The sequence below is a fragment of the Schistocerca serialis genome, chromosome 2, assembly GCF_023864345.2.
Source record: "Schistocerca serialis cubense isolate TAMUIC-IGC-003099 chromosome 2, iqSchSeri2.2, whole genome shotgun sequence".
NCBI classification, from domain to species: Eukaryota; Metazoa; Arthropoda; class Insecta; order Orthoptera; family Acrididae; genus Schistocerca; species Schistocerca serialis.
In genome coordinates, this window is record NC_064639.1 from 83,183,755 (window position 1) to 83,206,775 (window position 23,021).

At 40.2% G+C, this 23,021-nt stretch overlaps 1 pseudogene; it reads left to right on the forward strand.

Annotated features, from left to right (window-relative positions):
- LOC126455740 (dehydrogenase/reductase SDR family member 11-like) overlaps positions 1-23,021 on the forward strand; it is an 80,556-nt pseudogene that overhangs the window by 46,929 nt on the left and 10,606 nt on the right.

A 23,021-nucleotide genomic window follows, 5' to 3' on the forward strand; every position in this document is an offset into this window, starting at 1 on the left:
AATGTGTGAATCTATTGGATTGCGACTGGTAAAGAGAAGTTTGCAAGTATTGGAAGCCAACAAAGTTACCGTTGCATCCCATCTACTGCCCGGTGATGAAACGTGAATGTACAGAGTTGCCAGAAACAGTCTGAATAGCACTTAATGCTGTTGCAGGGTAAGTTGTGCTGAGAAATAATGCAGTACTTTGCGCCGTGTCCGAATAAAAGACAATGGAAGTTAGCCAATCAGGCCGTTGCGTCTTGAGCGCGCAAATTCAAGAGGCTTGCCAGAGACAGTGACGCCAAACATGTTCGTTTGTTTCCCGAATACCGAGCAAGAGAGCGACGGACTAAATAATCATGGGACGGTAGTAAGGATAGAACCAGAGCCGAAGGCTGAACAGTCTCGAAAGTTGGCATCCATGCTATAACAACTGATACTAATTGAATCTGGCGGGCCGCTTGAATTTGCGCACTCACGGACATTCAGTGCTTACTATTTAGGAAACGGAGCAACGTATCGAGTTCTTTTCTTAACAACTATTTCTGAACTCAGCCTACTCTCCAACACCCTCAAAAGCTTTTCAGATTGTTTCCGACCATACTGTATATAATCCAGAATGAAAAATGTCCAGGTACAAGCGACGTATCTCCTTCCGAATACTAAACAAATGTAAGACGCAGCCAGCAGAAAAAAAAAGAAAGAAAGAAAAAAAAATTCATTATTTCTATTTTTGGAATAATAAGAACGCGGTTCTTGATTCTCTGTAATGCCGCTGTTCACAATTAGCGAGAGACCCGTTCACCTTTTACAAGCATAAAGTCGTCTCTACCACGAAGAGATTACACAAGTACACGGAAGCGATCCAAATTCGCAATAGTAATCCCAAACCGCACGAATCTTTGGCAGCTAATCTGGCACCTTCTTAGACTGGACCAACATCCCTTACCCACTGCACAGTTCAGAAGTGACCCTCCGACTTTTACAGGTTGGACCCTTTGGAAGACAGTCTTCAGCGTCTCAAATTGACGATACTGGTGACATAAAGTGGCTGTGAAGACGTAGATACGACAGTATGCACTCGACTTCTTGTGACGAGGATTACAGAATCGGCTTAAACGACGATGCCCTGTCACTACATTAAAAAAAGTGGCTGTTCTGAGTAGCTTCATTGTATACAGGATCACTAACTTTAACAGCATAAGCATTTCGAATGATGTGTCGGTACACACGGTTTCACTGCAGGCCTCGTCCTTCGCTTTATTGCTGACTGATGATGGCGGCATGCTGTGTTCCCAGCTGAACAGACAGCCGAGTGGCAGCACACACTGGACGTCAACGTCCTGGGGCTGTCCGTCTGCACGTGGGAGGCCGTCCAGAGCATGCTGGACAGGGGAGTCGACGACGGCTTCGTCATCCACATATGCAGGTAGACCTCAAAGCGTTTATAGCGATGTATTTTCGTCTTGTGAGACTGTATAGAGGTATTCTTAAACATAGAGCCATTCAGCATTTAGCTTCCAATAAACGTCGATATCAGGTACCGCGTGAGAATCATTGTCTCTGGTATCTCAAAACCGCCCTAAGCTTGAATTCTGCACTGACACCTGCGATAGATCTGACATGAAGAACGTTTCATGAGATACCTTAGGGAGGAACTAATAAGTTTCTTGACAGTTCTTGGATTACAGTACTGCTCTTCATCATGTAGCAAATACATGTTGCAATGTAAAGTGAGATCGGTTCAGAATTCTCCAGTGTCCAACTGTCTATTGCGATTCTCAAGGAATAATCCTCATACATTACTTTGGAAAACGTACAACCGAACATGAACCCTATTATGCTTCATTCCTGGATCGTTTGAGACTTGAGTTGGCTGAAGAAAAGCATAGACTAGCACACAAAGAAGTGCTCTTTCACAAGCATAATGTTCCATACCACGCATCAGCGATAATGGTGTGAACTGGGCTTTGAACTGCTTCCTCATTCGCGTTGTTCACCAATCTCAGCTCCAAGTTACTTTTTCCTGTTCACTAAATTGAAATTTTTGCTTGCTTTGAAGAAATTTTCAACAAATGAAAAAGTGACAGCCGCAGTCAACGAGTATTTTCGCAGAGTCTGACAAAACCTCGTTCTATTGATGGGACGAAAAAACTGGACGAAGTGTGAGCCCCTTATAGGAGAGAATGTCGAGAAGTAAGGTGAGTTGTTTACCGATCAAACTTTTTTCCTTGATTTCTTACTGCACTTAGTATACCACCTCGTATTGCCACACAGCTTAAAATATATTGTTGCATTACCCCTGGTTTGACGCTAGTTGTTAGGTTGCAGTTATTTGGTAATCTTGAACTCTGTTTTTTCACTCTTATTTTGTGGTGAGCTATCGTAACTATTTCGGTTGGCACGTTCACCAAATTCTCAGAGCAGAAAAATGATGAACATCTTTAAGTACACTTTTTTCAGGATATGTGGATAATCTACCCAGCTACAAAACTAGAAATGATTTTTCGTGATATACAAATTGAATCTTGATTTGAAAAACCACAAGTAATATCATCTCGAAAATACACTCTTGCAAATTTTCATACAGGGTTATGTACACGTGGCTGATACTTTTCCTGTTAGGCTTAGCTATACACAGCGTTTAGCTTTCATTATTACAAGACTAGCTACTTTGTTTACAATTCAGACAGTAGAATTACAGGTGATGATATCACTGTGTATTGTCGTTTAAGAATAATAAAACGATTTCCGTTGTCCGAATACCTGGTTCACGAAGTATTGGTACGTGTTTATAGCTGCCAAAAGAACAAACATTAGGTCACCTTTTTACAAACTGTGTAGTGTTTACCTATGTTAAGATAACACTTGAAGATTTGCAATTGGTGTTTTACTTTTAGAGTTTATAGCGTTCGTTTTCACTTAACTATTGACACCACTGTTAATCATTACTGTTAATCTGGTGCTGTTACTGTTGGTGGTAGTGCTGATGTGACGATGGTGATGGTGGTGGTCGTGGTGGTGGCTCGAGCGGCGGCCCTATATGTATATATATATATATATATATATATATATATATATATATATATATATATGTGTGTGTGTGTGTGTGTACGTGTACGTATGTGTGCGTGTGTGTCTGAATGATTGACAGTCGCTAATGTCCTATGACAGTCGACCTCGTCTGAACTTTAGTTTTATCTGCACTTGATGCGAAATTTAACAACTGCGCAATTTGCAAAACAACTACTACGATTATGTTTTGTTGTTGTTAGGCGTTTTCATTGCTCAATTTCCAATCAACGTCTCATGTTTCGAGAATTTCTAGAAGTTATTGTATTTTTTCGTGTTTATTAACGAACATTAAAGCTGACTCTTATCTCCACAGTCTGCACTGGTGTCCAAAATTAAAGCAACAAACCACTATTCCCCCGTTGTCTGTATAATTCACGATATAATCATAGAAAATGTCAACAGATGTCCATACAATCGTGATCGGCATGAACGATGACATTCCTATAACGCCAACGATGGCGTCAGAGCACCCATGAAACGAGGCAGTATTTGTCGAGCAGTGTGACAACCGCGGTCGTGGTGTACACTGTCACAGACGGTGCCGTGTGGCACAGAGGAGTCGCCTATCAGATTCTCTGCAGTGAAGAGAATGGAAGCGGGACAGTCACATTAACCAGTTGTCGGAATGTGTGTGAAAATGCGTTAAGCTGAAAAAAAAACGAAGAGAAAATGGTGCAGTTGTTTACGTTCTGAATTTTTTATATTGTTTCTACTTTACTGCCATCTGTTTATATCATTTTGTTGCAAAATTAACGCAACCTTGCATGATTTCTGTTTGTTGCTTGGATTTTGGACACCAGAGTACATAAGACGTTTGATTCTCAGAAAAAAATATTTGCATTATACACGGTTTTCTCGAATGAAGGAGTCGTTACAACGGATCTACTTTCGCTTCTCCTTAAAAGACAGCGTCTGTGAAAGTAATGTAGCATTCTGATACCATGTAGAATTCTCATGCATCTAAGGAAACAGGAAAATTAGAATTGCGCGAGACGGTATGGTGGATAAAAAAGGTGCAGGTGTGGATTTTAGACCCCCGTCCAGCGATCCCCATGAAAATTTCCTGTGGTGTCTTTGTTCATTTTAAGACCTAAGCCAGAATAATTCTTTCAAAGCCATCATTGATTTCTTAACGTGATCATTTTAAACAGGACTAGTGTTTGTCCCTAGTAACCCCGATGTCGACGGGACATCAAAACTTCTTCGCTTAGACCTGACGAAGTGCGGTGTGCTTTTTTTGTGTTCACTTGAACTATAGAAAAGAAGGCCTACAATTATTGTAACCTACAGATCTTCATAACCTACTCTCTGTAGAGCACCAAACGTTTTCATATACTTGTGTGCTAATCCATCATGTGCCAAAACCATTGCCGAGTAGTGCTAAATACTATGACTTGCTCACTGACCGAGCGAGGTGGCGCAGTGGTAAGACACTGGACTCGCATTCGGGAGGACGACGGTTCAATCCCGCGTCCGGCCATCCTGATTTAGGTTTTCCGTGATTTCCCTAAATCACTCCAGGCAAATGCCGGGATGGTTCCTCTGAAAGGGCACGGCCGACTTCCTACCCCATCCTTCCCTAATCCGATGAGACCGATGACCACGCTGTCTGGTCTCCTTCCCCAAAACCAACCAACCAACTTGCTCACTGTTGCGACCAACAACATGGTGAAGTGTTGAAACTAACATTCGTAACACCCATCAACCAAAAACTCCACAGAGGAGCTCAATGTACAGCACATCTGGTGTATCAGTTCCTGCACCTGTCGAATCTATCAAACACACTCCTCACACCTAACCCTCTGTTTCTCTCCCATGGTTGGTAGGGAGAAATCTGCAACTTCTTCAGTATCACACTGAAGTTTATGTATTTTAAGGATAGAAAACAATGAGAAATACAGACGTGTTCATAAGGGTGCTGTCACTTCAGTGCCAATACTACCCCTTCTAATTGCGTGTGATTATGTGTATGGCAGTAAATGATGTGATGGCAGTGGCATGATCACGCTTAATAAGTGAACTAAATTAGCCTTACCACTGACAATCTCCAACTGGGAGTACCGTCTAGCTTAGTCCCCAAGTCTCCACTCTAACTTGATCAAGATCGGTGTTTGGAGTCTAATTCTAGCAAGAGTAGATCATCCGCGTACTGATAATACTTTTATTATAAAAACAACTCTCGAAGAAACAATGCGAAATGACCATTCATTGGCCTAGGACGGTAGCTGCTACTCATTAATCTTAATTTGAGATTTTATTCGACTGAAACACTTAAGTGGTTGACACTGTTTAACATCTAAGTTAAGAAAGCCTCTACCCTTACTAGCATTGGCAGTAAAAGGCACTGAGATCAAAGAAATGGAACGCACGTATTCTGAAAGAGTGCCTATCTGCCGAGCCGTGGTGCGTATATCGCCGAATTCAATTCTGTGAAGAACAATTCTGGAGCGATAATCTGTAAACTGCTGCCAGTGGTCGTAGAGACAAAGTGCTTTGCGTAGCTGAAAATTCTGACTACACAGAGGACGTCAAATGGCGTCTGCAACCTCCTGGGGTCGAGGCCACTTCCGTGTAATGACGAATTAAGAATTCTACTTACTTATAAAACAGGATCAGAGACTTTTTTTAAGTGTGAGCTCGTAAAGAAGCACTTCATAATGCCTCCATCTCCACGAAGAAGCGCAGGTTCGTATCTCTGTTCATAGAGAGACGAATGATGCAGTTCCTAGTGACAACATCAGCACATACGAATCTGATGCTGAGACAGTTCTCTGACACCCCGCCAGCCATGTCTCAAAACGCTATCCACCTAAGTTTATCACTCACTGACACTCACCAGAGTGCTCTCAAAATCGCTATCTAGCCAATTATGTCCTACCGACACCACCAAGAGAGCCCCCCCGCCGTGAAGCGCCGAGTTTAGAACAAACCTCGCGTCATTAGTATGAATTCTCCTTACAGCCAATCACAGCCCCCGTTACAATTGGAGTGTCTTCCTCTCTACACGTCATGAGGCTATCAGTCAACCTCTTTCAGCTCATGATCAGGTCAATAGAAGCTTCTAGAACAAATTATGACCCCTCCTCCATCTGCAATTGAACTAACCGAATACGTTTCTGTGTCTTTTGGCAGAAATGCGGGATGGCACTTCGCATAAGAACTTCTCTCGGCCGTTAGCACGCATTTGCGGCAGGCATCCCACGTACATTCCTTATGCTGAAAAACGCTGTTCGTGGCACTTGTAAGATTCTATGTCTACAATCTCATGGTTTCAGCGTCATCTCGCCTAAGCCTCCGTAGCGACCACAGGTCAATCAAGAGAAGTCCTTTCCACCGGCCTCACGACGAGGCGACTGTCTTGGCTGTAAAAGTACCAGAATTCTCCTTTCAGATCCATGAAACTGGCTTCCCAGCAGCCCTTGTTCCATGTCGATCACAGGGACCGTGAAGTCCCACTGTGGCCTTCCTGTCAGAAAATTACACTCTCAGTTTGCATCTCCACAGAAATGTTAGTATAAGGCTACCCAGCACCAACCAAGGAACGATTAATAATTCGATAGCTCCCGCCCCCCTAAAAAATGCGATCCCCTATTAAGTAAATGAAATACGAATTGTCAAAATTATTCATGTTTGGTGGTTACATCCTGCCAAGTTTCACAGTATATAATTTTTATCCACATAGTACAGGCAATACAAGTTTGTTTCTTTTTCTTGTTTTCAGTATAGCTGGTCACATCATGCCATTCGATCCATTGTACTCGATGTACTAGGCCAGCAAGCATGCTGTCAAGGCTCTGCTTGAAGGACTGAGGAAGGATCTGGTTGCCAGGAAGAGCAACATACGGTGCGGGGTGAGTTTCAAATGCCTTATATTGTTACATTTCAAGGTCTCCGAACAGGACTGGTGTTTCTTAATTTTATGGTTACGTAAATATACTTTTCAGTCATACAGAATTTCCTAACCTGGTAAATAGACAGTAGAAACAAGTGCACATAAATTGCAGGAAAGGAAATGGACTAAACAGAAACTTAAAAAGCTCATTATAAGCATCCAGGCTTCGTTATAGACATAGGAAGTTAATTAAATAAACCATTGCTAACACAATCTCACAGACGAATCTGCCACTATGGATCAGACTGTGTGCCAATCTGAAACTTGCTGTCTGTCTGATCCAATGCTCCGAGTTTTTGACTCCAACCTGAAGCCTTGACTTCGGTAGCAAGACTCCTACTGACTGACTTACCCACACAGAAACCGTCTCCTTACTCCCGCAGTCCCACTGCCTTCCTCCACCCCCTCCTGCTCTCCAACCTTCACAGAAGCTCTCCATGGGCACCCTGGTCCACTGGCCTTCCCGAAAGAATGAATAAGGGAAGAAATGCAATGAAGTAACCCCCTGTTGTCGCATTCATCTAGTAAATACGGCTATCAAATATTAAAGTCATGTAACAGTAATTGTTTATTCCGTGCATGGATTCCACAAATAATCGGAATTATCAGGACTAGTACGAAGAAGACACTTCTCAGCAATTAGACTTGCAGCAAGGAGTTGACCATTTTATCTGCCATGCTGAAATCAGCGGTGGATGAAGGCGAAGGTGGGCCCACATGACTTGTCAGTTTGCAGTTGAGGTTGCGTGGTGCCGCGTGGCTGTTGACAGACAGCCGGTGGCTTTTATCTTCGCATTTCTCTGTAGCCGGCCGCGGCTTTACAAGCGACACTGATAACAGTTCAATACGCGTCATGGGCGATGTTTTCTCAGTAATCGTTCTGCAGGAGAAACGGTCACTCAACATTTGGCACAGAGCTGCTGTCCCATGCAAATCGATTGCATGTGATGAATTTTATCTGCAGTAATTTACCTGCAAGGGTGACATCCAAGCTATATTTTTGCAGTTGTAGGTCACGTAACAAGAACACAATCGCGAAAGTGGACTGAAAGAAGAACCGTTCGACAATGAACGGAAGCTGTGGATGTCACAAAATGACAGTAGATCTTTGGATGAATGCACGGCTCAATCAGTCTGGAAACTGATTACGAGACAGGTTGAAATGTCGCATGAATGCCAAGTCAGAGTGCCCACTCCGAAACACTGTCACCTCTTCACATAGAGTGCGCTCAAATCAACCAATTCCATCCCCTCGAAGGACCGTGCTCAAGAGTTTTCTTCTTCTTCCCCCCTAATCCTGTTATTGATGGCGCTGAATTTCCCATAGTGTCACCATGTTAATGGTGGGCTCAGTTTCCACTGTAGCAAAATAAAGGGCAGAAATTAGGTAGCTCCACCCTATCATTCGACGTTACAGGCTGCCAACCACTTCGATCCCACTCCAGAGAATCACTCCACGGCGACCAGTATTGAGATAAGATGTTCCCACGGCAGTCTCACACAACTCGATGCACCAGTCACTGTCTGCATCAAGTTCCCTACATACTCACACGCCAGCTTTTCGTGAATGGGTTCTGGTTTCTGTTCTGTGCATTGCAGAGTCGCCAAGATGGCACCAGCTCAACAGAAGGTCCGTTAGTTTCTACTGGGAAGGCCTTTGAGGTTCCCACTCAGGTATATCAGGTACTTGGAAATTCGGTGTCGTCCATTAACTGTCTCAGCCTTTTAATGGGACTCTCATTTCAGAGTGAAGTGAAACACAGTCACCAATTTTCAGAGGCTGCCGGGATAGTCCTAATATTAAAGTGTGGCTTAACAGGAACCCTATTGCTCAGAGCGTTGCATACTTTTTAGTACACACAAGAGGTCGTCACTTCATCGCTATTCAAATGTACTTCTCTGTAATCACATCCGTAATATCTTACATGGAATAAAAGGAACCACATTGTTGTCAATATTTTATCAACTTATCTTCATAGCTGTATGCTTCGTCGGATGATAATCATTGAACACTTTTAGCAAATGAAGCCTGGTATGTTGCGTTCTTTCTATTCCACATCACGTTGTGTCTAATTGTAAACAGCATAGATTCGCGTATTTTACATCCCACTTCGCTGTGTTCCAAGGCCCTTTTCCCTTTCTGCTCCCATCTATTCTCTACAGTTGGTGTTTTAAATGCTTTTGTTTCGTAATTGGCAAACTGCTCTGTATGTGTGTGTGTGTGAGTGAATCTCTCGCTAACTATCTGAAAGAAAGGTTCTAAAATTCTGGTTACCATCTCTGATATAGAATCATCTATTGCTTCCCTACTTCTGAACGCATATAGATCCTTGCAAATTACTTTTCTTATGTATGAGATTCTGATTAATCTACAACACACCTGACCGTCTGTAAATTAGAATGTATGTGAATAATGATTCACAGGAATACTCAGGGTGGCTTTATCGTGAATAATCTGTCTTACACAATGGTTAACCGTTACGTAATGTAAATGTGCCCCTATCAGAAAAATGCAGCTTCTGAATTTATGTGATACACTGTAAATCAAAACTCATCTTAATTTCTCTCAAAATGTTCGTTTAGGCCCTACAGTTGTTCCTTATTTCGCAACGGGTTACTCGGCTTTGCTCTGACTGGACTGCAAAAATGATGAGCTGAAATAAATCAGTGCGCAGCAGTTTGCCTGTTCATATTACTTGTCAGACTGATATTTGCTAATTAAACTTTTTTTCCTTTTTTTTTAAAATACAGGATTCGCTGTCCATGCAACAGTGAAAGGCATGACGGTGCTGATCTTCTATCCATCACGTAATACTGAGGGTTCGCTATTAATTACCATTAACCAAAGGGTTCGTCAGCTGGTCTCGTACTCCTCCATAATAATCCTTAGATGTTAAGCAATTTGGAGGAATCCGTAATGTAAATTTGTAATTGTTTTCTTCCTAGTGTTAGTAGGTGAACCAACTGCGGCGTCATAACGTTGAGATGATAGAAACAGTAAATTTCTTTAAGATTTTTCACGGAGAGTATAAGAAACAATTGGAATATTTCCAGTACTAGTATCACTGAAAGCAAATTCACTAGAATGTAATTCTCGTCATGAGATATCTTTCAGTTCTTGAGGTATATGCTTCTTATTAGCTTGTAATGTTCCCAAGAGAGTTTGCTTGTGATTCCTCCATAGATCTTCGGCCAAATCAATTGAATTGTAATACCTGTCTGTGGTGACATGTCACCCTGATTTATGTAGAGGAACCACCAGGCGTTTGACCACAGCTGCAGCGGAATTTTGTTGTTTTGCACCATCATTTCTTTTCCCAGCATAAGGCTCCATGCTGAGAACATTTCTGGTTTTAGCGTCTGTGAGCATGCGTATAAGTATACCGTATTTACCAGGTTTTCCCTTCATGAAGATCTTGAACGGACGCTTGCCGTGGAACAATGAAAAAATTTCATCAATAACAATGTGCATCCCAACAAAATAATATTTTCGCAGTCAATTTATTTTATGAACAATTACTCGTATTGCAGCAAAGTTATCAGGTTTCCTGCGATCGCTTCTCGACTCTCTACTATCAGATCTTATTATTTTAGTAAGCTGCTGGAAAGTGATTCGGCTCATGGTAACAGTATAAACAAACCTTTCTGAAGTGTAGGACCATTAATCCGTAACAGATGACTTACTGTCATTCTCCTTCCCCATAATAAAAAGAAGTCCTATATACGTCATGAGTTCAATACTGTCTGTCTTGGGTATTTTCTGCCTCAGTGCCTCTTCATTGGTACGCTTTATTATGATGTTGACAATTTCTGGAGATAAAAACTTTTCGAATGATTCTCTTGTTGTTCCTACTTTACCTTCGCCTTTATGCCTTCTCATTCTGACTATGTTTTGTGCCACTGGTCTTCTAATGTGAGGAGGTTTGGTGCTATAAATTTTTCCAGTGCTTGTAATGTACTTGTCACTAACTCGCAAGCTGCCTCGTCATCAGTTTCAGGTGCCGTCTTAGGTTCTCTCTCACTGTCCATATCCTCGCGCACAACACCTACTTCTTCAGGTTCACTAACTAGTCGTCAGTTTCATCAAATTCAATTTGAGAATCTGTAGATTCTTCCATGATCTATGGTATTCCTCTGTCACTAAGTGACTGTCGCTACATTTTCAATCACAGTTGTATCTAACACTGAACTAAGTGCCCTTGAACAGGAGCTCGCCGAAGTGGCCGTGCGGTTAAAGGCGCTGCAGTCTGGAACCGCAAGACCGCTACGGTCGCAGGTTCGAATCCTGCCTCGGGCATGGATGTTTGTGATGTCCTTAGGTTAGTTAGGTTTAACTAGTTCTAAGTTCTAGGGGACTAATGACCTCAGCAGTTGAGTCCCATAGTGCTCAGAGCCATTTGAACCCTTGAACAGGAAACAATAAAGACCCAAACGGAAATGAATCATTGTTGAGACCACTGTTGTTATCAACCCATAGAAATATAATTTCCGTGCGTTCTAAGGTCACGCCATGCTATTATTTGTGGAGTAAGGCGACTGTCGTGGGAATTCGCATTACTATCAAGAGCGGAAGACTTTATGAACATCTCACTTAAACTTAAATTTTCCGATTAAACTTAAACGAGAAATGTGGAAGAATCATAGAATCTGGGGGAGACTTCATTAAAGACAATAAATATATTTTTACAAAATTTTGAGAAATAAAACACCTGACTAGATATCAATATTTCCAAAAGGAAGGCATAAAGTAACGTATCCCCCCAACCCTTTGGTATTGAGAGCGTTAATATCGGTCAAATACAGTCTACAAAGCTTTTACAGGGCCTTCTGACTGCAAGCTGCAGTTATTTACGTGCTGTGCTATTTGTAATAATAGTAATAATTGCCACTGGAAAGCTTCGTTTATATTTTTTATAGTGAACAACACGACGCATCATCGATGTCCCTCCTAAATTGGTGCTTCAGACTATTTAAACACTTTGAAACACATACTTTGAGGGTATGTTGTGAATAATTAGATCCAGTGTCTATTTGAATGCCAACGTAGCACATATTTTTCTGCAGCTATAGGCCTGGAAAGGGTAGTTTTACGACATCGAATTTTCAGGCCTAATTTCTAAAATGACGACTGTTGATCTTTGCCTTGGCGTGCATACTTCAGACTTTGGTCACTAATTTAACGACTGTATATATGTGGAAATTAACTCACACTTTCTTTTGCACTGCAGTGTTGCAATGTTACAACATCAGACAGCGTTTTAACCTCTAATAGAAATGTAAATTTTTGAATTTTTCGTGCTGCTGCTGTTTTTTAATTGATACTGGAGCCATCTATTGTCGTGGTACAAAGATCTAACTATGGACTCGACTTTACAGTGCAGTATTCTGCTGGTGATTGGAGGAATTGGGATTTGCAATTGTTTCCCGTTTTCTGGGTTTGTGGAGTCGCATTTAAGCTACAGATCACTTTCAACAAATACGAATTTTTAATTTTTTATTTACATTTTCGAAGCAAATGCTGATTTTTAATTATTTACAGAGAAATATCGATTTTTCATGCATCCATCTGCTAAGTAACAGGAGCAAGTACGAGGGCAGTTCAATAAGTAATGCAACACATTATTTTTCTCGGCCAATTTTGGTTGAAAAAACCGGAAATTTCTTGTGGAATATTTTCAAACATTCCCGCTTCGTCTCGTATAGTTTCATTGACTTCCGACAGGTGGCAGCGCTGTACGGAGCTGTTAAAATGGCGTCTGTAACGGATGTGCGTTGCAAACAACGGGCAGTGATCGAGTTTCTTTTGGCGGAAAACCAGGGCATCTCAGATATTCATAGGCGCTTCCAGAATGTCTACGGTGATCTGGCAGTGGAAAAAGCACGGTGAGTTGTTGGGCAAAGCGTGTGTCATCATCGCCGCAAGGTGAAGCAAGACTTTCTGATCTCCCGCGTGCGGGCTGGCCGTGCACAGCTGTGACTCCTGCAATGGCGGAGCGTGCGAACACACTCATTCGAGATGATCGACGGATCACCATCACACAACTCAGTGCTCAACTTGACATCTCTGTTGGTAGTGCTGTCACAATTGTTCACCAGTTGGGATATTCAAAGGTTTGTTCCCGCTGGGTCCCTCGTTGTCTAACCGAACACCATAAAGAGCAAAGGAGAACCATCTGTGCGGAATTGCTTGCTCGTCATGTGGCTGAGGGTGACAATTTCATGTCAAAGATTGTTACAGGCAATGAAACATGGGTTCATCACTTCGAACCTGAAACAAAACGGCAATCAAAGGAGTGGCGCCCCACCCACTCCCCTACCAAGGAAAAGTTTAAAGCCATACCCTCAGCCGGTAAAGTCATGGTTACAGTCTTCTGGGACGCTGAAGGGGTTATTCTGTTCGATGTCCTTCCCCATGGTCAAACGATCAACTCTGAAGTGTATTGTGCTACTCTTCAGAAATTGAAGAAGCGACTTCAGCGTGTTCGTACGCACAAAAATCTGAACGAACTTCTCCTTCTTCATGACAACGCAAGACCTCACACAAGTCTTCGCACCCGAGAGGAGCTCACAAAACTTCAGTGGACTGTTCTTCTTCATGCACCCTACAGCCCTGATCTCGCACCGTCGGATTTCCGTATGTTTGGTCCAATGAAGGACGCAATCCGTGGGAGGCACTACGTGGATGATGAAGAAGTTATTGATGCAGTACGACGTTGGCTCCGACATCGACCAGTGGAATGGTACCGTGCAGGCATACAGGCCCTCATTTCAAGGTGGCGTAAGGCCGTAGCATTGAATGGAGATTACGTTGAAAAATAGTGTTGTGTAGCTAAAAGATTGGGGTATAACCTGGTGTATTACAATGCTGAATAAAACAACCCCTGTTTCAGAAAAAAAATGTGTTGCATTACTTATTGAACTGCCCTCGTAAGATGTGAAAATGGACTTACTCTTATTTATGTTTTCAGACCTTGTGGGATAGTATTTAAGGTAAAAATCTCATTTTCAGTGAATAAGAATTCCTAATTTCTTACTTATATTTTAGATCAAATGTCGGTTTTTATTTGTGAATTAAGAAGTATGCAATTTACTCGTTCCAGTATACCACAGCGAATGATACTTAGCTACCAACGTGAGGACAGGCATAGGCAGTCCTTAAACGAGTTTTTGGAAGTTAGTAATGCATGTGAACAGCAGTCGAAACTCGCTCCCACGAATGCAGGGGGTGCTCAACGTGTGTGTGTGTGTGTGTGTGTGTGTGTGTGTGTGTGTGTGTGTGTGTGTGTGTGCCTGGGCGGGGGGTGCTTAATGTAAAATTTCCACAGTGGCAGTAGGTGTGCACAGGCCCCCTCCTCCTTGACCTTGGTACGAACAGCATGACACAATTCCTCGAATGACTGGAGATAAGGAAATACTGATGTTGACATCAGCAAAATATGAGAAGCTCAACTGCGTGATATTTCCCAGAATGACCTCTAGGTTGGGCTCAAGGTTGTCTCTTTCTCTCCTTGCCCTACTACTTCCAGAATGGACCAACTTTGTGTTATAAGATATATGCACTTAAATTTTACTAACTCAAATGGAAATGAGAATGAAATGAGGAAAGCAGTGGTGTAAGTGGCTATGATACTGAGAATTTTTAAAAGTAAATAATAAAATTATGTAGAGAAGATGAAAATACAGCTGGATAAATGCAGTAGTCAATAATACAATTACGCTGTATCTATGAATGACAAATCCACAGGTTTACAATCAGGAAGTAAAGCATTTTACCTAGATACTGAGTTTACATGTTGTTCATTGCGCAACAAAATTTGCTACGAAATGATTCCGTCATGAATATGTAGGAACTGCAACAGTTTTACGACAAAGGGCCATGAATGTATGTGTTCTTCAGTGATTACATGTTTCGGAGATGACGTATAAAAGAAACTGATGAACTAACAGACGTGTTAGGCTCTGAGGAAACTGTGCCCAACTAGATGGACTTCCAAATTTGATTCATTCCTGCTAAACAGAATTTCATACACATTTTGCAATGCCTATCCAGTACAATTTCGGGGAGCAACGAAAGAAGGGATAGAAGTAACTTTTAATTTGTTAATGGATGGAGACATTTGAGTTTGTCCTGCCTCTTGTATTCCACATTAGGATTTTGGAAAATACTGACTTAGTTTCTAAACTACCGCATTCTTCTACTACTGATCTTTCTGAGCGCGGGTTGCTATTCTAGATTTGTTCCCCCAGACACATTCAACAACCCCCGCCCACCAAAGTTGGTTGCAGTATTCCTGGGATACTGTGTGTGTGTGTGTGTGTGTGTGTGTGTGTGTGTGTGTGTGTGTGTACCCACGAACATAAAGCTTTGGCCCTATACTTCCGTTTCACTCTCTTGCCAGATCAGCTACCTAAAGACACACATAGAAATAATTTTACCCGTGTTTCAGAAAGAGTGCCTAAAAGTAGTGCAACGAGTCTTTATGTTATTTTACTTACGTAACATAACTTACTAACAGCTATGGATTTCTCAAGACATTTGGCCGAGTAATGCATGTATAAGTTCTTTCATTAGCTAAGAACACACTCCATTCTGTGGATGCACTAAACACTTACTCGAAAGCATCTGTCTCACAATACTTATATACGATTGGAAAATAGTAGCTCTTTAATCAGACTGAGTAAGATCAGGCTTGAGCTTTAGTGTACATAAGCCAAACATACGCATCTATTTGGATTGTCGAAGATGAATTCACACAATATACTAATGAAACTGAACCACTGAATTCTCGAGACAGACGCCATGAAAAAATAAAGACGTATACTTAAATCAACTTCATACTTTCGATGGCGTCTAAAATACGACGTTTAGGCAACACTAATTAAATTATGTAATTAAAATTATTCTCTGTCTATGAGTTTAACACTTTGTGAAAAGTGAATCTGACCTAACAACTCTTCTTTATGTTTTCTAGACTGAACAAGTCATGTAATTTATTGGTAAAACCTGTTGTAAAACCTTTATTTCACAATGTATGAGGGCTAATTTGGAAAGTAAGGAATGATTGGTCGCGAAATGGAAACCACAGTGAAAATCCGATCAGACTTTCCACAAATATGTTGGGCAGTGTCTCTAGTATGCCAGTAGATAGTGTCAAGTTGCTCTTTCTAGTTCTGAGCGCACAATGAGTGCATAACGACGCCCAGAGAATGGTGACTTCCACAAAATACGATGTGTGCCGGGAGTTTTTGGCCTGGTTTCATGCAACTCCACGTGACGTAACTGCCATGCATTATCTTCTTCATGAAAGTTTCCGACCGCACACTTCAAGGACAGTGAGGACTCTCCTGCAGCGTTTTCCATGGGAAGTGTTTGATCACCCACCATACAGCCCGCAATTTGCTCCCAAATATTTTCTTCCCTGCTCAGATGAACTGCCGGCTATGAAGACAACATTTTGACACAAACAACGAGCTGCAGACCAGAGTAGAAAATTGTCGGAAAACACAGTAAGCTGCCTTCTTGATGAGTGTATTCTAAAGTTCGTACAATGCTAGAACAGACGTCTAAGTCGGAGCGGCGACTATGTAGAGAAGGAGGTGGAAGTTGTAAGCAACTGTTGCAAAACATTTTTGATTTTCACTGTGGCTACCACTTTGTGACCGATTGTTTGTTACTTGCTCAATAACCGTCGTACTTTTAATATACTTGAACTAGGATAATAAGTTTGAGAAATATATAAATGATCCTTAGATAAATAATAAATTTCAAGGGCAAATAAAACAGTTTTTAAAACTAAGTATTGTCTTCTGTTTGTTAACCTTTGATTTCTTTTATGGAAATATCGCCAGGAATTGTGAAAACAGCTATATATAATAACTTAAAGAAGTATTCGCTTGAAGCACTGGAAAATATGCATACGCCTATGAAGGAACGTGAAGATATAGCGGATGCAGTTATCTATATGTTATCGCAACCTCCACATGTTCAAGTACGTATTGATAATGGTCATAAAAGATGCAGATAACCTTTTCTGTGTATAAAACATTTATTTAATTAGGCATTTCTTCTTCCTACGAAAATTACAGACTATCATAGGTAATCGACATCTTGCACAGGTTCTTTACACTAAAGAGATAGTTGTTCGAAATTTGATAAAAGGTTCATTAAGTTTTATAATGTTAATAAATAAAACATTGGTTGCTACTAACGCACACAGCCCATTTCAGATAAATATTAAACTTACATCAAGGGCCAATAATAATAGTAATAATAATAATAACAATAATAATTGAAGATCCACCTCGAGATACGATAACAGGATGTAGAATGTTGACAGTGTAATAGCGCTTATGAGGAATTTATGAGACACAGATGAAATTGACATAAGTGGAAACAAGTTATTGGGTAAGAAACAAAGTAGCATATTTAGTTCTGCTGATTCAAAAGAAAATAAAGGAGTGTATGAAAAGGATGAGAACAATAAGACAGAATTTTCTTCTGTTTACCAGTCAAAAAGAAAAGAAACTTTGGTCGGCAACATTACTATGATCACTTAGGAAAGCCTGCGACTTATTGTTAAATGTAGCAGTATATACCAGCAGTAAAATACCACTATTTGAGCACAAAGAATGCAAATGGACTGCTCTATAAAGGACTTTAACTGAAAAGTGGGTAACCAACTGTGTCAGTCCTCATTTTGACCAACTCATCAATGATTCTGGCATGTGAAATATTCGCACTCTTTCAAAACACAACATTCTATTTCCTTTTACCCAGTCCCTCTTAGTACCGATGTCATTGTATTCATCATCTCCCTCTCACTGCTACATATCCTTCCCATGTCTACTTTTTCTCCCATTGGTCATTCTCCTGTCTGTCTCTCTCCCATTGTCATTGTCATCATACCCTTCTCTCGCTCTTCTTTACGACTGTCTCCTTCTTTCACTTTCATTGTCTCTCTGTGACACACTGCCATTGTTATCTTTCTTTTCAGCCACTATTGTCTCCTCTCCACTTGTGTCCTTGGGGATGGTTTCCCTGAGGCTTTGGTCTCTAGATTAGGAAACTTAAAAGCGTGGGTGGTGTGGGAGAAAGTGGGCGGGCTTTTCTTGTTAACTTTTGTTGATTGGGAGGGAGGATGGGAACGTTCCAGACCTCTACGCCTATGTGTGGTTCCACTCATCTCTCTTTCTGCTTTCCATTGTCTCCTCTCTCTTTAGTTCCCACTATTATAACATTCATCCATCTCCTCCTCTTTCGCTGCCACATCCCCCAACTCCTCTCCCTCTCTCTCTTTTCTAATGTGAGTGTCTCTCTGCTACTGTCTTGCTGCACAAGAAAGCGTGAATATGGTCTCATGCCAAAAACTTTTGGTGGGGAAGGCGGAAAGGGGACTGAGGCAGCTGGTTCCCCACTTCTCTCTGAATCTTTTACAGAGTAGGCGTATTTGTCTTTTCTGTGCTCTGACAGAAGAATTCTTCAACTAATTCCCTTCTTTGCCCTGTTACAGCAGGGTGTGCTGCTTGTATAAGATGAAGTCTGTATCTCAGTAAAGTCTTGACATTTTACTTATATACTTCGACGTATTTACATACTACCACACATATAAACGAAAAATAAATACACATTCGTAACGTTAAAACAGAATCGTCTTCCGTCCAATATAAGTTCACTTTACAGTCCTTTACACAGAAGAGCTCAATATTTTTAGGCTACGCCTACAGTATACCAAGTCATGCGGCGTTTGAAAGTGCAAAAAATTTCGTACAATTTTTTGAAAGGTGCTTACGGTGTTAAGAAGCACCAACGAATACCTTCCAGCTCAAGATAGTGACGTCAGAACCCTTGCCATGCGGTCTCTACGTCAGTTAAAACTACATTTACGCCTCAGTTCTGATGTTTTACTTATGTACGGTGAATTTGAACATCTGGATTCCTGTAACACATGTTAAAATCGAAAAAAGGTTTAGAAATTCCCAGAGAACATCATGTTAAGGACATATGGTAAAATTTTCAACGATTTACCATTACAGAAGCGGCCAGCAGCACAACTAGTAGCATACTTTTGGTGCCCAAAAACACAGTGTTTAGGGGTTTTCCCAAGTACAGCCATTGAACAAAGACTAAAGTAATAAAGTCCACACTAGACTACACCTGATTCTAAAGAACCAAACACAGCAGTTATTGTGTATCGAAGTGACTACAATTCCAACCCAATCGAATTTTTTGTATCTAACATTATCACTGAACTAAAAAGAGGCCACGCCCCTAAATTATAACGGTCAGCTGAAAAAATTCTTAAATTTTAAATTTGTTACTAACCGTTAATGAAGCCCAGTTCTGTGTTGTAATGAATAAACAGTCCTTGAGGCTAAGTTCTCAACCTAGGATACACAAAAGTGGTTATCCTATATATCCAATTGTAAATGTTATAAGCAAGCTACGACACAAAATACCACAAATCTTAATAATACGCTGAAGAAATATTAAACTATCGAAAACAGCTTTTCAATTAACAATATTTTTGTGTTAATCAGCAACATTAAGTATCTAATAACGCTAGACACTGCAATATTTGCCTCCATTGACATAGTAAATGTCTACAAAAATATATTCTTCAAATACAACCTGTCAGTAATATAAAAGATTTTTATCAGGTACAGAAAACTGCTAATCAATGGAGAAATTTATGAACTCAGGATATCGCTTGATTTAATGTTGTAACATATGTTTTTATTCAGTGGTAAGTATTATACACAAGATACTAGTCTGGCAATGTATAATAACCTGGTGTGTTTGCTTGCAGGCTTATTTGTACACAACCTACAACAAATACTATTAATTCATCCACAATATCCCGCCAAAATTATGTGGTATAAAAGATATGTGAGTTACACAATGGCACTTTTCACTGGTCCAAAGGAAGAAGTAAATAGTTCAGTTGATGACATGAATGAAATGTACTTAAATATCAGCATCATAATTGAACGTCGGGGACATGAAGGAATTAATTTGATTCATATGACTATTTTCAGTATTTGTCGTCACCAGAACAAGCATACCTCCCAAACACATAGAAAATCGACCACTGCTGATGTTACAATTACCAATAACGCATACCATCCTGACCAACACAAAATCTATTCAGGTAATCTTGGAAGTGCACGCTATGCAACACCATCAGTGAAGCAGATGAATGTAAATAAATGAACATACTTAAAACTATAGCCAAAAATATATAACAGTTCCCTCATAAACACCCTAGTTGAAAAATCTAAAGTTAACTTAAGCAACTACCAGCATCAGAAGCCAAGAAATAAACGACAAAATTTGCCCGCCTTACATTTCTTGACAAAGTGTCATACAAACTTACAAATGTTTTCAGACCAGATATTATAACAAATACCGTTCCACACAGACATTAAACTACAGAATAAGAGTTGTTCACATTAATACAATGGAGAGTGGCATCGAAAGCGTGACATGCTCTTGTTCTTGCTACTGTACAGGACAAACGGGAAAAATTTTGCAACGTGCTACAAAGAATATAAAGAGGACTTTGGATGCAAAAACATAAATAAGCCCAGATTTGCATCACATATTGCTCATCATGAACACTCTATTGGTAGTATCAATAACAATTTGTACCCCACATATTATAGACAAAGGATTATAGGAGAGATTTACATTCACAAGCTGAAATCATCTCACAGAATCCTTAACCAACAATGTGAATTAATGTAGAAATTTTTCTTTCAGTATTTTGAAGACATCCCAGACCAAAACAGAAAAGGACTAGAATAAGAAAAGGCTTAAAAATTTGGAATGAGGATATAATGAAAGCTGTCAAAGAAAAACAGGATGCATATATAAAATACTTAAGCAACTCTACTATTGAGAAGAAACAGTACTATATGGAGAAAGGAAATAACGCTAAACGCGTAGTAAAGAAAGTACATCAGGAACAGTGGGATAGGTTTATTTCTAATATCGAACATTATATCCACAGAAGACAATAAATGCCAAATAAGGTTTTTAAAAGCATGAAACACACCAGAAAGAGAGAAAATACAAATAAATTGTGTTGAAGAAGAAGAGTGGATAAATCTGTACAGCGAATTGTGGTATGATCATAAAGCACAAGAAACGGAAATTGAACAACTAGAATAGAAAGGATTAGATGAAATGCAGTCTGACGAATTATCATCTGCACTAACATCACTTAAGAACAGAAAAGCAACAGGAAAAGACGGCATTAAAGCTGAATTATTATAATTTGGAGGAATGATGCTACACCAACGACTGCTACATCTCTTCAACCAATGTTGGAAGAACAAGAGTATTCCCAACGACTGGACAACAGCTACAGTGATATCAATTTTTAAAAAAGGAGATAATAGCCTATGCAATAATTACAGAGGAATAAGTTTACTGGACTCAGCATACAAGGTGTGTGCTAAGATTTTAAATACAAGACGTTAAAACATAGCAGAATCAGTACTGACTGCATGAGGAACAAATGGGTTTTAGAAAAGGACACTCCTCAATAGATGCGGCTTTTATTCTACAGCAAATAATATAAAAACGAAGAGAGTGTAATAAGACAAAATACATTGCTTTTATTGACTTTCAAAAATCTTTTGTCAATATCAATCGACAGAAACTTTGGGGAATAATGATGAATCGCGGATATCCAAAGCATCTAGTAAATGTGATAAAAAGTTTATATCAAGACACAAATATCAGCCTAGATCTCAATGGTGAAACAAGTAAGGAGATACCAACTAACAGAGGGGTACAACAAAGTTCTGCATCTTTCCAACTTTGTCCAACACCAGCATTAATGAAATAATACATATATGGAAATCAGTATTTCATAAAGGCATCTACCTAGACAGAAACATTCTTTTAAATGATTTACTATATGCTGATGAGGCAGTGATCCTAGAAGATAAGGAAGATGACCTGCAGAAAGGAATCTACTTGCTTAAACAAATAAGTGAAAAATTTACCATGGAACTTTCAAAAGAAAAAACTAAGACAATGGCCTTCATGGGGAAAGAACCAATTGGGACCAAAATACTGATAGATCAGAAGATTTTACCACAAGTGAACCATTTCAGTTGCCTTGGATGTAAAATGACACATGGCTACAGCAGAGATATTGAAATTAAGCTAAATAAATTCAGTTGGGTATGTGGAACAGTCAACAGGTACCTAAAAAACAAAACCAGGAAAGACACTCAAATTAAATTTTACAAAACTGTTGCAGTTCCCACACTGCTCTATAGAAGTGAGACCTGGATGATTACCAAGAAGCAAGAAAGCCGGGTTGAGGCACAAGAAATCAAATTCCTTAGAGGAGTTAAAGGTTGAACAAGAGAAGGCACGCTAAGAAATTAAGATATTAGAGAAGAACTGCAAATCTTTAGACTCAATGATAAAATTCGAGGTTACAGAAGAAAATGGAACGAACATCAACAAAGAATGGAGAGTGAGAGACTTCCCTAAAAGACAAGGAATTATAAGTGCCATGGGAGAAGAGAGCGAGGAATACCCCGACAGAGATGGGTGCCATAACAGGCAATTCCTGCCTAATACTTAAAGAGAAATGGAGGTGATAAGAAATATTCATCCTCTTGCATAAATTATATTCTCATAGTCACGTAACAAATATGGTGTACTATAACCCATTTGCTCTTTAATTACATACTTAATATTTCACTTTGTTTGTCTCTTGTGTGACTTTTTAATCCATATTAGATGTACATTGCCAATATAAGAACATACCTGCAGCTAGGAAAACTGACTTAAATATGTTATCTGTGCTTGTATTCTCTCATGCAGAGCCCTTTGCGCCGAAGACCATGGGTAGGAAAGACAGACATCTACCGATTTCATATTCTTTGTAGTTACATCCAGCGTTTTCCTCCTGTGAATAAGTATCAACCAGGTGTAGTTAACTACTGTGTATATTCGATAATGTGCATTGTGGGAACGGATTTACCCTTAATATCAGCATGCAGTGCCCTGTAAGTACCCATAACATAACAGCCTTTGCGTTTCGTTACC